This window comes from Stegostoma tigrinum, chromosome 8 (assembly GCF_030684315.1).
Source record: "Stegostoma tigrinum isolate sSteTig4 chromosome 8, sSteTig4.hap1, whole genome shotgun sequence".
Classification (NCBI taxonomy): domain Eukaryota; kingdom Metazoa; phylum Chordata; class Chondrichthyes; order Orectolobiformes; family Stegostomatidae; genus Stegostoma; species Stegostoma tigrinum.
In genome coordinates, this window is record NC_081361.1 from 24,044,203 (window position 1) to 24,061,927 (window position 17,725).

The window sequence follows — 17,725 nt, forward strand, 5'->3', positions numbered from 1 at the left end:
ATACCACAGCATAAAGTGATGGTTCTTGTTGTGTGTACATGAATTTTCAAGACACAAAAGCTACAAGTGTGAACAGCAGGTTCACAGGTGCCACAAGAATTGGCGATGTGGTAAACAGCAAAAAGCCTTAGTCTCCAGGATTACACACATGGGCTGGTTAGAAGGCCTGAAAAGAGGCAAATAGAATTCAATCCTGAAAAGTGTCAGGCGAAGCGTTTTGGGAGGACAAATAAGTCAGGACAAGACATGTTAAATGGAAGTTTTAGAATGTACAGAGAATCACGAGGACCTTGCTGTGCGCATAAGCATATTCTTGAAGGCAGGAGGACCTGTGGATAAGGTGGTAAAAGCACCATATTGGATACTTGCCTGAATATAAGAGCGGACGTAAATAAAATTAGTTGAGCCACAGTTAGAACACGGTGTGCCTAGAGACTAAAGCATTTTGCTATTTACCACACCTCCAATTCTTGTGTCATCTGTGAGCCTGATGTTCATACTTGTATCTTTTGTGTCTGGAGCATTAAAGTACACACAGCAAGAACTATCACTCTACCCTGTGCTACACTGCCGAATGAAAGCTTCAAGTTGCAGAAATGTTCTTCAAAAGTCACGCTTACTTCCTGCCAAAAGCTAATTTTGATTCCAATTGACTAATACAGCTCGGGCGGGAACATTTGAGTTATAGAAAGGGGCTAAATAAGCTGGGACAATCTTCACTGCAACAAAGACACTGAGGAGGAACCTGGTTGAGGTTCAAAGAGTTCTGAGGGATTTGGCTAAGTGTTAGGAAAAACTTTATTCCCTGTCTATCAATATCAGGGCTTACAGTTTTAATACAACAAGCAGGCTATTTTGAGGGGATTTGTTCAAAAACTTTTCACCCAGAAGTGGTGGGTTTCTGGAACGCACTGCCTAAAAGGGTGGTCCAGGCAGGAACCCTTGAGACACTGAAGAACAATTTTGATGAACTCTTGAAACGCCATTGCCATCAAAACTCCTGGGTGGGGGTAGGGGTTGTGGAATTTTGTAGGAATGATACCTACCGTTGAGGCAGGGGATCCCAGTTCAGTCCAACCTCCTACAGAATGGAGTCATAAGCTTGGCTGAATGGGTTGACAAAAACGCCAATAAATGCAAATTCTTTAAAGGGGTAGAAAAACAAAGTTGCTGGAAAAGCTCAGCTGCTCTGGGAGCATTTGTGAAGAAGAAAACTGTGTTAATGTTTTGGGTCTGGTGACCCTTCATCAGAGCTCTATAAAGGGTTCTTGTGGTTCAGTGGTAGCGTCCCTACCGCTGAGCCAGAAATCTGAGTTTGAGTTCCACCTCTGCCAGACAAGTGTCATCATGTGTTCAGAACATGTTGATGAAGAATACCTAGAAGGCGATGGGCTAAGTTCTACAAAATGGGATCAGAATAGGTGGGTGCTTTATGACCAGCGCAGACACAAGGGGCAGTGCTGAAAAAATTCTCGTCATGTTGCCTCATTCATGATGGCTAACCGAGTTATTGTGTAACCCGGGTTTAGTTCTTCCTTTGCTACACAAAAAGGGAACACCAGATGAGTACCTGAATCTCTGCCTTTGTGAGCGTCGGCATATTTCAATGCTTCAGCCAAGATGTTGTATTGAGATTAAATTCCATTACCCACAGTGTAGACACAGGCCCTTCGGCTCACCAATTTCACACCGCCACTTGAAACATCCCACCCAGAACCATCCCCTACAGCTCACACACCCCTGAACACAACCAGCAATTCAGCATGGCCAACCCACCTAGCCTGCACATCTTTGGACTGTGGGAGGAAACCAGAGCACCGGGAGGAAAACCATGCACACACGGGGAGAATATGCAAACTCCACACAGACAGTCACCCGAGGTTGGAATCCAACCTGGGTCCCCGGCACTGTGAGGCCGCAATGCTAACCACTGAGCCACTGAGCCACCCCAAAATGTGCTGCACTGACCGGGAATCGAACCCAGGCCGCAGCGGTGAAAGCGCCGAATCCTAACCACTGGACCACCAGGGGTGCTAACCATCTCTCAAAGACAGCAAGAACTGCAAATGTTGGAGTCAGAGTCAATACAGTGTGGTCCTGACCTGACACGTTGATTTTCTTGCTCCTCTCATGCTGCCTGACCTGCTGAGTTCCTTCAGCTCCACACTGTATTGACTGTTGTCTTTATCCATCAGACCATGGGAAATGTTTGTGCATACCTGCCTGGCCTCGCAGATTTACTTCCGTTCAATGTAGAAATATTCTACCCACAACCCAACACACTGATAGATATGCAACAAGCAGCATGGTTATAGCTTCAAACATATAACCAAACATGTTCAATGGCTTAAGTAGCAGCAATGCTGATAACTTCCCTTTAGTTACCCGGAGAACTGCTTTGCAGCATAGTTATAACAAAGATACACCATTATGGAAAGATAAATCAGATTTACTTGTAAAGCTTCAAGATTAACTGCTTCAACTTGAGAACGTTTCATTCCAATATTAAACATAAAGGGATGATTACCTTCTTCTTTGTTACTTTCAGTGTTTTGTGTGTCAGTATTTTGTTCTCTTTCAAGGTGCTGTTGAGGGCGGCAAATTTTGAAGCTCCATCCTGAAAATGTACATAGAAAACCAGCTATTCATTCACTGCATCTAATCTATATCTCCCATAATATCAAATGAGATAACAGAAGAGATTTCAAAACTCAAGCCTTTATTGCAAAAACATTTTACAACACTAAAGCCTTATGTCAACATTTGGCCAATTCAAACTCAAGAGGTGATAGCCAGGCAATGATATTTGGAAGTGATATTACAATTTATCCCACGCACAATAGTTTATCACAAAACTAGTATCAATGTTTAACCCATAAAACAATCACTTGGCAACTATTTCAGATTCCCATCCAAGTGTGCAAATCAAATTGTTGGACATGGTGAAGTTGCTGCTTCAAACTGCATTTAAAATGAGGTTTCAAATTATATTTTCTGAGATTTAAAAACACAACAGTGAAAATGATGATTGCTGGCTCACTCAGGTGAAATTCACCAGACAGTCACATTTGGGGAAGTATTTTCAGAAAATACGCTATGGTATATCAAGGTGGTATCTTATCACTGCACTCAGTGTCAATTAAGGATCGACAGTAAGTGTTGATATGGTGGCCTTGCGAATGGCACACCCATATAAAGTAAAGCTTAGCAAGCCATATTGCCAGAGAACATCTGTGTAATATGCTTAAAGATTAACGAACCATGCATCGATATTCACTGTACAATCTGGGAGACAGCATTATGGAAGTTAAACAACTGTCCAATCTTGAACTCAGATTTTCCCATGTATATTTACAGAAATTGACACCACAAAAGCAATCATCCTGCACAACACACGTTTTTGATTATTAAAAACAAATCTACTTTTAGATTCAAGCCAGATATGAAAAGTAATTTGGAATTCTGCACTGTGCACCAATAGCAAACATAATAAACAAGGTGTGACAGCAGCACCGCAGAAATTCTGGAGCCAGCAGATGGACAGCAATGCAAAAACATTGTCAACCGCAACTAGAACTTTCAGCAGTATGAAAAACAGAGTGTCTGTCAAATTGTTAACAACCCAACATGAATGCTGCATTTCGTCCTCTTCAAGTACCACCTTCAAACTGCTTTGATTTAATATTAAGAATGATTCAACAGAAAACTTGCATCTTGCCTCCTTACTGTCCTGGACACACTAGTTTGGTCAAGTGACATCAAAATGTTTATAACTAACAAATTATTTTGTTACTTTGTAAAATTCAGGAACAAAATGACTGGGCAAACAGCATGACAAACAGAGTGAGGAGGAATGTCTCGAAACCTGGTAAAACAATATGCTTTTTGAGAAGGTTTTTGAAGTTAGTTTGAAATGTCAGTGGTGGTCCAAGCTAGTTGAAACTAAATAGTTGATGTCTGAAATGCTCAACAAACAAAGCAATGTGATTATCTCTCACTTCCAATGCAGTAAATATTTATTACCGCAGAGAACAATAAAAGGAAGACATGCTAATTGAACAAAAACACTAACGAGAACCAATTAAAGCTATTCGTGTTTTGCCTTGGCTTTTATTAATTACGAGGCCCTCCAAGTGTGCAAATCAAAAGAAAAGAAAACTGACATATATCCTGCTTTTAATATCATTGTGCAAGTGTTCAAACTTCCAAGATAACGAACACTGAGAAAGATAATCTATGAAGGTTGCATCATGACAGAACGATTTTGGAAGACTTGAGCCAAGTTAGACCATCCATATGTAATACATGTATCCCTTGTTGCATTATTGATTCACAGTATTTGTATGCATTCAGACACCAATGTAATTCATTGTAGATATTTTGCTTGAAAATACCTATAATGCCCTGAATATCGATGCACAGTGCCAAATGCAAACGCTTACCTGTTTTTCACGCTGGCTACTTGTCATTATGTTGCCATCTTCGGAGATGAGATTTGAAAGATCTTCAAATGTTGCCTTTGTGCTCCTAGTCAAGAGAATAAAACAAATTACTCTTGACAGAATAGAGTCAAGATTGCAAACAGCTGACATGGAATCTGACAAATAAGCAAGTAATACAGACAGTGAAGGGCAGTGAAGCATTTTTCAAACAATTGCAGTTATTTTAATGAAACAGTTCAGATATGTTTTGACACATCTCTTTGGCAGGTAGAATTTGAACCCAAGAGATATTGGGAACTGCAGATGCTGGAGAATCCAAGATAACAAAGTGTGGAGCTGGATGAACACAGCAGGCCAATCAGCATCTCAGGAGCACAAAAGCTGACATTTCGGGCCTAGACCCTTCATCAGACAGAATTTGAACCCAGTTTATTTAAGCCAAGAGATGGAGATGTTACCACTGTGCCACAAAAGCCCTTCATTGCAGTAGTTTTAGGAAATCTCATCACAGCAAGTGAGATTTCACCTCCAAGCTGCCTCAAAAAAACAATCATGATCAAATCGTCTACGGCACAGGAATATAAACTACAAGTGTGCACTTCAAAGAGGTATAGACTGCTTTCTTGGGTGATTAAAATAATTGTGTTCTTTGTATTTCAGGTTCCTATACAAACCTCCAGTTCATATCACCCCGTCACAGCACATCCACAGGAAACTGTCTTACGTTACATCCAACAGCAGATCAGTTTTGGAACTCAATAGTTCAATATTTTAAGCTGTCAAACAGTTTTCTTTTTCCACTGTAGAAAATTAACTCCTCACTCCTGAGTGAAAGAATGAAAGATTCTGCCAGTACGCCAATTGTTGGGATTGCACTGTAGTGCCTCTGGTAATCCTGTCAACACATCTGGAGTGTGAAGATCACTTTGGCAAGTAAACTTGGAGGTGAAACCTGCAAATTCCTACCACATATTTATTAAAAATAACGACACGGCTTTTTCAGAAAAATGACTCACTTTGACACGGCTGCCCAAGTCTTCTGAAACTCAAAGATGTTATTTGCTTGCAATGCACGGGTAATTGCACACACTGAAGAGAAATTTCCCAAAATCCGACATTCCTGTGAGAACATAAAACATGAGTTCTGTGGGAAAAACAGTGGCTCCCCATGACCCAATACCTCAGACATTAAAATGTTCCATCAGAAAAACGTGATCTGCAAAAATAACAGCATTAACAAACGACTTTGTGGGGGCAAAAATTCCACAAATCTTAGCGACTTAAAACTTGATCTTCATTTTTTTTTCCCTCTGAGACATTTCACTCTCTGCCAACACTTGACTCGTTAGACATGGTTACTGACGCCAAAGCAAAGATTCGAATGAATAAGTTGGAGACACGGCCATCTGAGTGGTGGAAGTGGCGAAGTTAGGGAGCTGGAGACGGGTAATCATCTGTGTTATATCCATTGTATTCAACTGATAAACGAATGACAGATTACATTTTCTGCCAGCATAGGAGGGCAGGGCCTGACACATGAGATAATCATTCAAGGAAAGTGTACAAATCAGAAAATTGAGTCTACTTTTATGAATCACAATGTTATTGAGACTGAGTTAACTAATCGTAGTGAGGATAGCATGTGAATGTCCTTCATCTGCCTGCCCCACGGAGGCAGGGAGAAGAATAGAACAAATCAAACCTCCCTTCCACAAGCATCAATTTGAACTTGTTGGGAGGGGCCGAGGGGCAGGAGAGTAGGAAGCCTGCAATTGTTTGTTCTCAGTTCTCAAAACCACTTCTGCTTAGCGAGGAAGGCCAAGGAGGGAGAGGGTCATTAGACCATATTGGCTTTATGTGGATGTGCCTCACTGGGCATCATTAGATAGATGCCTTATCTGATTAAGTCCAGCAGGTAAGATCTCAAGCCCACAGTCTTCCGGCTTGAGGGCAACAAAGGCTGCTGCAGTAAAAAGTAAGTGACGGAGGACACTTCAACATGGATAAGGACCCTCATCAACTATTGTCAACTCAAATGACAACCGGAAGAGTCAGCCAAGTGATCACTGGAAGGTGCCAACTCGTCTTCAGAATGGCCTTTGACAGCACCAGTTTCTAGGTCGGCACGGACAGCCTGTCAGGAGCTCATGTATCCATGTCTATGACTGGGTGTCTGCCTCCATTCATTTCAACTTCTCTGGATTGTGAAACTGGAGACAGACATCAATGCTTTAAGATTCTTTACGAGTCCAAATCCATGCAGGCAGTGTTGCCAAGAGCCAAACCAGACTTGTCTCAAATGCCTGGCAAAGGTATTATTATGAATCTTCATTCCCAACCTTTCGAATGACTAAATATTTTATTGGCACATGAATATGGGAAATTTCAATGATAATACACTTTTGTTGCTATGATCCAGTGCCATTTTGGATGATAAAATGAATATGAATAAATTACTTAATTCACTTAATTAGTTAATTACTGGCTTCCTGTCTTGATTCTTTCCAAATGTCCTCGTGGGAATGCCACATATTGATGACAAAGACAAGCCAGACATCAGGTATGACAGCCCTTCCTCATCCTTTTCCCAATTGCTGATTAAAATGCAAAGACAAATTCCTTTGGCAAACACATAAGAAACAGACAACCAGGCAAGTTACTGAAGGGCCATCATACGGGCATATGGAACGCAGAAAACTGAGAATAACATTTACAATGTATCATAAATCTGATCACCGCTCGCAAGGGAGGCAAACAACATTCTGTTATGCCTAATAAGTAACTTTGTGTTTGAAGGCCCACTAAAAATCTGAAATCAGTTTACTTTATTTCTCCACAGAAATATTTTTGATGGGAAAGAAATCTTTAATATTTCAATGCAACTGTAAACTGAGGCATGAACTATTAACAGCCAACACTATGGAAATTACAAATGCTAGGATTTGCCATGAAGCATTCAATTCTAATTCTGCTCGTCAATTCGAGAGGCTTTCAAACCCTAAACATCTCAACACATCGTAGGAACTGCTTGCTCTCTTCCACCATGTTTGTTTCATGCACTGAGTGCTTTACCCTGTCATAAAGGTTAAAAATCACGAAAGAACAAGTGTACCTTGGCAACATCAATCCACTTCTCAATGATCTTCGCCCTCTGTCGTGGTTTTAGCTGCTGAGGCCGAGTGATGGTGCTGGTGACACAATTCTTAACGTTATTAAACTGTGCCACGATAGCCCAGACGGTTGATGCTCGATCTGGTTGTTCAGCCCAGATGGACCCTAAACATTCGCTGGGCACAAGTTTCTTAAAAAGATCCTGATCAAAAATAAAAAGGAAACAAAGATTACATATATTAGCAGTACTGTGGTTGAAGGAATGAACTACAAACAAGGTTCTTCCATTCATGAGTAAACTCATCCTGCTAGTTTGCAATTGTACATTCAAAACTGCACAAGCTACTTTGTCATCAACTGAGTACATAATACACACATTGATGCCCAAGGTGCATATAGGTTGTACAGACAGGTCAACAGCCTTGAGTTTTCAGTCATCTCCTTCTTATTTGTAGGTTAGATTCGAAATCACAGGTTATCTCCACCCAGCTCCTACTGCTGGCTCCGTGCACACCATCAATGCACGGCTTTGTTGGCAATAGTCACTCCTCCTGATGCTCAGCCATGGTGGTCCATAAGCTAGACAGACTGGCCATCAGGAAAGTGCTCCTGCATCATGTCCACTTCTCACATCAAGGCAGATTGACAGAACACAATGGCAGCCGCACCCCATGTTGGTTAAGTACACCTCAACGTCAACACCTCCCCACTGTTGGTTTCATGCTGAAGCTGAATGTTGCCAAACATCCAAGCCTGTCAATTGGTCATTCTGTTTGCATTGTCTCCTCTTGCCTCCCTCTTCAAGGCTAACAACTCCCACAAACAATTATGCTCCGAGTGTCAAAGTTAACACAAACTCAGAAACCATGGAGTGGGAAACTGCTGCGTATTTATGCAAGCATGGTGCACTCTCACTTTTAACACTCCGATCATGTGACAATGATGTCATCGATTATTTCAGGCAGGGAACAGCTGAGGCTAACCTTCCGCCCTCTACAGTAAACTAAATAATAAATCTCCTGTTTCAGCCTCCTGGACCTGCCTGCAACAGAAACAACACAGGCGACCAGAATCAAAAACACTGCCTTGACATTCACCAGGTCAAACAACTGATTTGAAAAGGAATCACTGATTTCATTGCCGACCTCACTGCTTCAAGGAAAGAAAAGCAGCTATGTTCCTCTACAGATACCAATATAGGTTGTTTCCCATCCAAAATGTCTGTTGTCATCATTGTGTCACATGATTAGACTCGAAGTGCCAGAATGTATACACACGTACAACAGAGACTGCAATGAAAACAGATGTTAACTTTCTAACTCTGTGCAGAAAAGCAGCGATCCATAACCAACTCGTACGTTTGACAAAAAGTTCACTTGCAGATTAGATATGCGCACCCCTGCTCTCAACACTGACAATTGCTCAGGCTTTTTGAGACCTCGAGGACTACTTACATTCTAGAGTCACACCCAATGCTGTCATATAGACCACAGTCCCATTTGCTCAAAGCTGAGCTTCCATTTGAAGCCGAAGCCTATGACCAGACCCAGACAGAACACAAAATTTGAGTCAGCAATCCTTCGCCTCATTTCGTAGAGGTAGGCAGCAAGCCACCTTGGAGACTAGACTGGAATAGCCTGATCTCGTGGCTGATTCCATTCCAGGAGATCTCTGCAAACACCAAAGTTGTCTTACTGGACACTTCGAACAAAATCACTGAGTTCATGTCGGAACAGTGACTGTTCTGGTAAAACATTTCAACTTTTACCCTGAAATACTATTCATTTTGCAGAGATTCAACACGAAGTTACGAAGGATTTTCAGTGCTCTCCCTGCTCACTTAATTCATGTGACATTCATTTAAAAAAATAGACGAGTGCTGAAGTCTTCATCGACAGGTATTTCAAGCTCAAGACTGAAGTTACATTTCAAACAAGACACTTTGACATCTTGGACGACTGCATTGTGAAGGCAATTCAGTTATAATGACTGGTGGAGCGGAAATAGCATTCAATAATATGGTGAGATTCGGATGCTTACTGCTGACTGAAACATCGTATTGAGAATGACTGGGAAAGACAGGTCTCAACAGAATAGACCCTAGATTCCTAGATAATAAAATGTGAGGCTGGATGAACACAGCAGGACCAGCAGCATCTCAGGAGCATAAAAGCTGACATTTCGGGCCTAGACCCTTCATCAGAGAGGGGGATGGGGTGAGGGTTCTGGAATAAATAGGGAGAGACGGAGAGGCGGACCGAGGATGGAGAGTAAAGAAGATAGGTGGAGTGGAGAGTATAGGTGGGGAGGGACGGAGGGGATAGGACAGTCCAGGGGAGACGGAAAGGTCAAGGAGGTGGGATGAGGTTAGTAGGTAGGAGGTGGAGCTGCGGCTTGGGGTGGGAGGAAGGGATGGGTGAGAGGAAGAACAGGTTAGGGAGGCAGAGACAGGCTGGACTGGTTTTGGGATACAGTGGCGGGAGGGGAAGAGCTGGGCTGGTTGTGTGGTGCAGTGCGGGGAGAGGATGAACTGGGCTGGTTTTGAGATGCGTTGGGGGAAGGGGAGATTTTGAAGCTGGTGAAGTCCACATTGATACCATTGGGCTGCAGGGTTCCCAAGCGGAATATGAGTTGCTGTTCCTGCAACCTTCGAGTGGCATCATTGTGGCACTGCAGGAGGCCCATGATGGACATGTCATCTAAAGAATGGGAGAGGGAGTGGAAAACGTTCGCGACTGGGAGGCGCAGTTGTTTGTTGCAAACCGAGCGGAGGTCTTCTGCAAATCAGTCCGCAAGCTTCTGCTTGGTTTCACCAATGTAGAGGAAGCCACACCGGGTACAATGGATACAGTATACAACATTGGCAGATGTGTAGGTGAACCTCTGCTTAACATGGAAAGTCATCTTGGGGACTGGGATAGGGGTGAGGGAGGGGATGTGGGGGCAAGTGTAGCATTTCCTGCGGTTGCAGGGGAAGATGTCGGGTGTGGTGGGGTTGGAGGGCAGTGTGGAGCGAACAAGGGAGTCACAGAGAGAGTGGTCTCTCCGGAAAGCAGGATACAATGCATCATCCTCCGAAACTTCCGCCATCTACAGTCCAACACCACCACCCAAGACATTTTTCCATCCCCACTCTTGTCTGCCTTCCGGAGAGACCACTCTCTCCGCGACTCTCTTGTTCGCTCCACACTCCCCTCCAAACCCACCACACCAGCACCTTCCACTGAAACCGCAGGAAATGCTACACTTGCCCCCACACCCCCTCCCTCACCCCATCCAAGGCCCCAAGATGACTTTCCATATTAAGCAGAGGTTCACCTGCACATCTGCCAATCTAGTATACTGTATCCATTGTACCCGGTGTGGCTTCCTCTACATTGGGGAAACCAAGTGGAGGCTTGGGGACCAGTTTACAGAACACCTCCACTTGGCTCGCAATAAACAACTGCACCTCCCAGTCGCGAGCGTTTTCCACTCTCCCTCCCATCCTTTAGATGACATGTCCATCATGGGCCTCCTGCAGTGCCACAATGATGCCACCCGAAGGCTGCGGGAACAGCAATTCATATTCCGCTTGGAAACCCTGCAGCCCAATGATATCAATGTGGACTTCACCAGATTCAAAATCTCCCCTTCCCTCACCGCATCCCAAAGCCAGCCCAGATCGTCCTCTACCCCCACTGCATCCCAAAAACAGCCCAGACTGTCTTTGCCTCCCTAACCTGTTCTTCTTCTCAACAATCACTTCCTCCCACCCCAAGTCGCACCTCCATCTCCTTTCTGCTAACCTTATCCCACCTCCTTGACCTGTCCGTCTTCCCTGGACTGTCTCATCCCCTCCCTACCTCCCCACCTATACTCTCCTCTCCACCTATCTTCTTTTCTCTCCATCTTCGGTCCGCCTCCGCCCTCTCTCCCTATTTATTCCAGAACCCTCACCCCATCCCCCTCTCTGATGAAGGGTCTAGGCCCCAAATGACAGCTTTTAAGCTCCTGAGATGCTGCTGGTCCTGCTGTGTTCATCCAGCCTCACATTTTATTATCTTGGATTCTCCAGCATCTGCAGTCCATTATCACAGACCCAGATTCCTGTTTACTCACAGCATCCATAAAAGTCAGCTGCTCTGCAATGCAGCGTGATGGGTAGCAGAGGAGCTTTTCGTCCACTTCTTCGATGGTTCCTTCATGTTCTTCTCCCACGTAGAACTCAAGTCTTCCAGGGTAGCCTTCTGCGTAAGTGAAGATAGATATTTATTTTGTGCCCAAAGTTCTCATTGCTCCAAAACATCTTACTCACTTGTGACTAGAAATCGTCCATTAATTTACAACAGTTAGCTCACATTTATAGTTTTAAATCTCGATTTGCTGAATTTAATGTGATATTGCAGTGAAACCCTCCTGTTGGAAGCATTTCAATTGCAAAAGAAATTGTATTTATTGACAGATTCCCATTCCAATTTCTTGCCAAAGGAAATCTTTCAAATCTCAAGTTCTTGTTTTACAATAACCTGCAAAATTATTCAATCATATTAGAAAATAAAATGTCATTGACAGCAACAGTTAAAAAGGAAATTGTCCTGAAAGACTCATTCAATGCTGCTGGGTCTTAGCAGACCATATTACAGAGTCCGTTCTATGCAGAATTTGGTCTTGTACATCATGAACTCAGTACAGCGGTATTCACTCAGCAATACTTGGCTTAACCAAAATTTTTGGATCTACTTTTGAAGCTTGTCAAAGGAAGCCCAAATGAACTAAACCCTGAGACAGATGGCTAAGCCCTCCACGAGCTGACAGGGAGACACCATGAATTTGACAACGTCAGATGACCACTCAAAATGGAGGCTCTTGAGGCACATTGGTAGTGTTCCTATTTCCGGACCAAGTGGCCTTGGGCTTAGTCTCACCTGCTCCACAGGCATGTAGTAACCAACAAGGGCTCTTGTGCTGTAGTGCTTGTGTCAATAACAATGAGCCACGAGGCCTGGCTTCAACACCCACCTGCTACAGTGTATGCGTTAACATGTGTGAACAAGTTCGATTAGAAAAACATCTTGCTACTCAAAATGAACAGCTTTACACATCATGTCTAAACAAATTCAGACACACCGCCGACCCCACCCATTGATTCTTTCACTGATGTCAAAGTATCCAAATGGTTGGTATCTGGCTAAAATGGTGCTCTTCTACGGTCAATGATTACTACTGCACAACACTGATCTTTGGGACCACTGGTAATCTCGGATCTAAATGGTCATTTTAACAAATTAATTTCATCAGAGTCCATCGCAGAAAAAGATCTTAACTTTCATCATAACTCAGTCATTTGAATTACCATTAAGCTGCAGCGTTAACAATTTATTCTGGCAGCTATGTGAGCTATTTATAGAGATGTTTCACTTTGAACCCCAAATTACAAGAGAAAGCAGCGAAGTTGCCAAAGGCACTTGTGCTGATCCAAATGAATCCATCTATTGCAATCTCATTTCTCTGTACTGTGAGGTATTGCAGTGAAGCAAACGTAATCCGAATAGTTTGCAGTGCATTCATGTTAACTTTGGAATTCAACTGACATGAACAACCACATCCCTCTGAATACAAACTTATCAAAAGACATTCTGAATTTAGTTTTCCGATCAAACTGGTTAACTTCACACCTTGCCACATTGTATTCCTTCTGCTGCAATTTCTGCCCATTTATCAAAACTGTCTGCAGCCTCTTTTCATTCTCACAACCACAGATGAAGAGTCAGAGATGGAGCAGTTGAAGGTGAAGAGAAGGACAGAAAGTGGAAACAAGTTCAATAAACTTTTCCAGTTGGTGACAATAGCAAGCATCAGCTTTGATGGATTGGAATAAGAAATTCAAGAGACATGGCTGGAATAATGTCTGCTACACATCTCAATTTAAAAAAAACACAGCATTTTGGGGTTCCGTGCAAGCATTCATAGCAATGCCTTCATTGCACAGGAAGTGAGTTGCATTACATCAGATGAAGTTGAAATACAGGCTGTTGAGAGTAAGGTCATGTTCAGCAAGGGAACACAGGTGTGATAAATGGCAATTGGTTGGGCAGCCATTGGAGGGAGCGGCAGAGAGCTCCAATACTGTCCTGGTGAGGGACGGAATACAGACGGAGTAGATGTCCATGAATCAGATTTACACTACAGGAATAGCACACTATAATCTTTCAGAGATATATTTAAAGTAAATTCCCAAACTGCCTTTTCGAGCCAAACAGAACATGCTTTCACCACCGCACCGATAAAAACACTGCCCCACAATTATTTCCCCTTGCCTTATGAATTGAAACCACTGTTTTTGCGTCATAAATATAAATCTTACTGAACATTTCTTTCTCTGCACTTTCATCCTCCAGAAACTGACTGTGAAGATTCTGGGCCCGTTTTTCAGGGTCTGACCCCGACGCTGTCTGCTTTAGGTATGTGAGGACTTTATTTAGGCAAGCATAACTTGAGCCTTGTCGGAAGTCTTCAGGGTGCTGATTCAACCAGAATTTCAGGATTTCAGCAATAGCACTGGAAATGAAGTCAGAGTTAATACTGTTCATCAGGGAAGCAAAACTCTTGGGAAAAAAAAACCTTCAAATTATACAAATATAAATGCAATAGATTAAATTTGGAATACAGAGTCAATGTGATGGCACAGAAGAAGATGAACTGCTCTCTTGAATTGCTGCAGTGCACACGGCAATGGTAAACCTGCCATGCCATCAGCTAAGGAGCGTGGCACTTGGACCCAGTGACAAAGGAATGACTGTCCAATTGAGAATTGTGCTGGTCATGGATAGAAACTATATGTTGGCCATGTTTCCAAGTTTTCTTCTTTGTAGATTGCACAGATATACTTAAGGCTCATTGCAAAATGATTTCACATGCATCTGAGGATACTTATTACACCAGCAGGATTTCCTGGCATTTCGATGCTGCTTTTCCACCAGTAAGGAGAAAGTGAGTTGAAAAAATAACGTTGTAAAAGTCAAAGAGACAAATCAAGTGAACAAAGAAAAACACCAAGATTATGATGATTTGCTTGCCTGTGTTCTGGGAGTTGCATTGCCAATGCTTGGATACCCCAGTAACATGGCAAAGTCGGGTCTAGCTGGGGATGGCTAATGAAATTCTCCAAAATACTCAGCTTGCAATTCACTGATTTAACGACCTGGTTAATACTGAGAGGGAACATTGCATTATTTCACAGGCAAATCAATGGTTACTTTTTGGCAACAAGACATCAGCTGCACACAGAAGTCATCACAACACTGAAATAGAACCCCTTGCACAGAAAAAAACTCCTCATGGCACTTCACAGCAGGGGAGCCATACAAAAACTGACATCAAAGGAGGAGGTTTTCATACAGGTGACCAAACGTTTGGCCAGAGTGACATTTCGTGAGCATCTTAAAGGTGAGAGATGGTGATGTTAAGAGGAAGGAATTGCACGCCTGCAAAAAAGTATCAAGAGATGCACAGCTCTCAGGATTTGGCAGAACAGGAAAGTTCCAGGCAAAGTTTGGGACCTCAAATAATTCCAGACAGTAGCAAAGTGAGAACATGAGGGATGTGAGCACAAGAACTTAAAGGTATTTGGATTTCATAGATTCAGGAAACAGGAATGCAAGCTCGATTATTGCAAAACATACAACAGCAACAAGGAGTGGGAGGGCACCAATGTCCAAGGACACCACAAACAAACCACACGACAAGTATATGACTGCACTAGAAAGTGGTTTAATTCCATTTCCAACATTCACATGAAGTTTGCAGGATAACTTGTCATGAAGTGGTGTGAAGAGGGAAGCCATTCCTTCAATAATGCATCACTACTGCAAACTCGACAAATGACAATCCTCAGAACTGGAAGGGTCACCGGACCTGAAGTATTAACGCTGTTTTTACATTCACAGATGCTGCCAGAACTGCTGAGCTTTTCCAGCAACTTTGTTTTTGTCCCTGATTTACTGAATCCACAGATTTGTTTCTGTTTTCAGTTCGCTTCTTTCATGTGTTTTTTATGGTCTGGAGTGCTGTTTGCCATCTAGTCTGGGTGACTGGCGTTTTTGTTGAAAAAGTCTCTATATTGTTTTACAGGATGCTCTGGCTCTCCAGCAATTCTTCTCACATTCTTAAAATCCAAATTATAAATACAATTTAACTACATGTTAAATCAAACTTACTTTTTCATGATTGCTTTCTTTTCTGCAGATCTGCATTTGTCCAAATCTGGGAAGCTCGATCTTTGAAAGTGTACGCTTCTGCAATTGATCACAAGCCACAAAACAAAAAGCAAATTAAAATGGTGGTTGGGTCGGTAATTGATGGCCAGCCATTGAAAAAAAAATGAAGTCTCAAAGTGCAGCATTTCAAACCCTGATCAGCTCATTTTAATTTAAACAAGGTCATGCTGCAAATGTAAAACTGCATAAAATATTGAATCCGTCTTTAAAATTCCCAGGAAATTTACAAGAAATGACCTTGAGGGCCAAAGCAGCTCGCCAGCAGTGGTGGCGGCAGCTGGGAACAGGGAAAAGGACCAGGCGCAAGGAGTGAAGCCACCTCTTCAAAAGCTTACATTTGCTACCAAGTCCAGAAATTTCTGTCTGAGATCAACTCAACACCTTCACATGCAACTGCTGCTTGTACTTCACTAAGTGCTTCGCATTGCTTCTTCCTCGGGATTAGGGAGAAACTATGCAAATAACTGAGAATCTGTTTCTTCATCAATGTGCCATGATCTGGAGTGATTTCCGTGTTTTTAATTCTGTGGTATGTCTGACACAGTCACACAGCACAGAAACATTTTCATCTTCATCAAGAGATTTCTGATGATCTAACATATGGCCACCAGCTCTCCAGGGATTCCCTTTTGACATTACTGTGGTGCAAATGAAACAGACACATGCTCATGCATTGGATCAAACTCACTTCTTGACTGTCACTTTCTTCTCCTGTGAAATTAAATCCTTGCATTCAATGTTTTCACACCTACAATTGAACATGAAGAACAATTTACAACACTTCAAGCAAACATTTTCATCGACAATTCAATCCATTTGAATGCCCATGAAAACTGAAGATTCGGAATGACAAGCTTTCATCAGATGGTTCTATTAAGCAGGTTACACTCTAGATGGTGAAGATTCCTTAGCATAAAATGTTAGCCCCAAATGGTGCTCCCCAACTTGTATTCAAATTTACTTGCTGCAAATGGCATCTGGCCCCTTTTGAAATTGGCCCTCCTCCAAATCAAAATTATTCAGGATTGCTCATTGTTCTCTTCTATATCCAAACAAAAAATCTTATGATACAGTGATCAGTGCTTCCTTAAATGATCCATGTTTGATATTCGATACACTGTGAGTATGCAGACTAATTATGAAGGTGGTACTGCAGGTTGAAGATATCGTCAGGTTTCTGAACTTTAAAAATAAGAGCATCGTATGCAAAACAAAAAAGATATGACAAATCTTGATAGAAAACGCTGATTTGCCCTCAACTCTAGTCTTTCTAAACCACGCTTCAGGAAGAGATTTGACAGGGTTGTACGAAACATTCACAAAAATAGTACCAGAGGTGACAAACTAGACAACATTGTGGAGATAACAAGGTGTAGAGCTGGATGAACACAGCAGACCAAGCACCATCAGAAGAGCAGGAAAGCTGATGTTTTGGGCCAAGACCCTTCTTCAGAAATTGGGGAGGGGATGGGGTTCTGAAATAAATAGGGAGCGAGGCAGAGGGAAATAGAAGATGGATAGAGGAGAAGATAGGTGGAGAGGAGACAGATAGGACAAAGAGCTGGGGATGGAGCCATTAAGGGTTTTGTGGAAAAGGTAGGGCTGCTTGTCTTGGAGAAGACTGTGAAGAGATTTTACAAGTGTTCAAAATCATGAGTGATTTGGTGGGACTGGATAAGAACAATCAATATCTTGTGATAGAAGAGTTGAAAAGAAAACGACACCGATTCAACATGTTCAACAAAAAAAAAATGGTGACATGGATTATTTTTTAAACAGCACGGTGAGGAAGTGAGACATTCTGCCTAATAGTGTGGTGAATGCAGCTTCAATTGAGGTCTTCAAAAGGGAACTACAATTTTCTAAATCAATGGTTTGGTACTATTACATAGGAGTGAATGTAGGCCGGTTCCT

The 17,725-nt window shown here is 42.5% G+C and overlaps 1 non-coding gene across 1 annotated transcript; it reads right to left on the reverse strand.

The window, feature by feature from the left end:
• Positions 1–1,959: 1,959 nt before the first annotated feature.
• Positions 1,960–2,034, reverse strand: trnae-uuc (transfer RNA glutamic acid (anticodon UUC)). Its single transcript has one exon. It is a non-coding gene; the product is annotated as a tRNA-Glu (tRNA).
• Between the last annotated feature and the right edge of the window lie 15,691 nt (positions 2,035–17,725).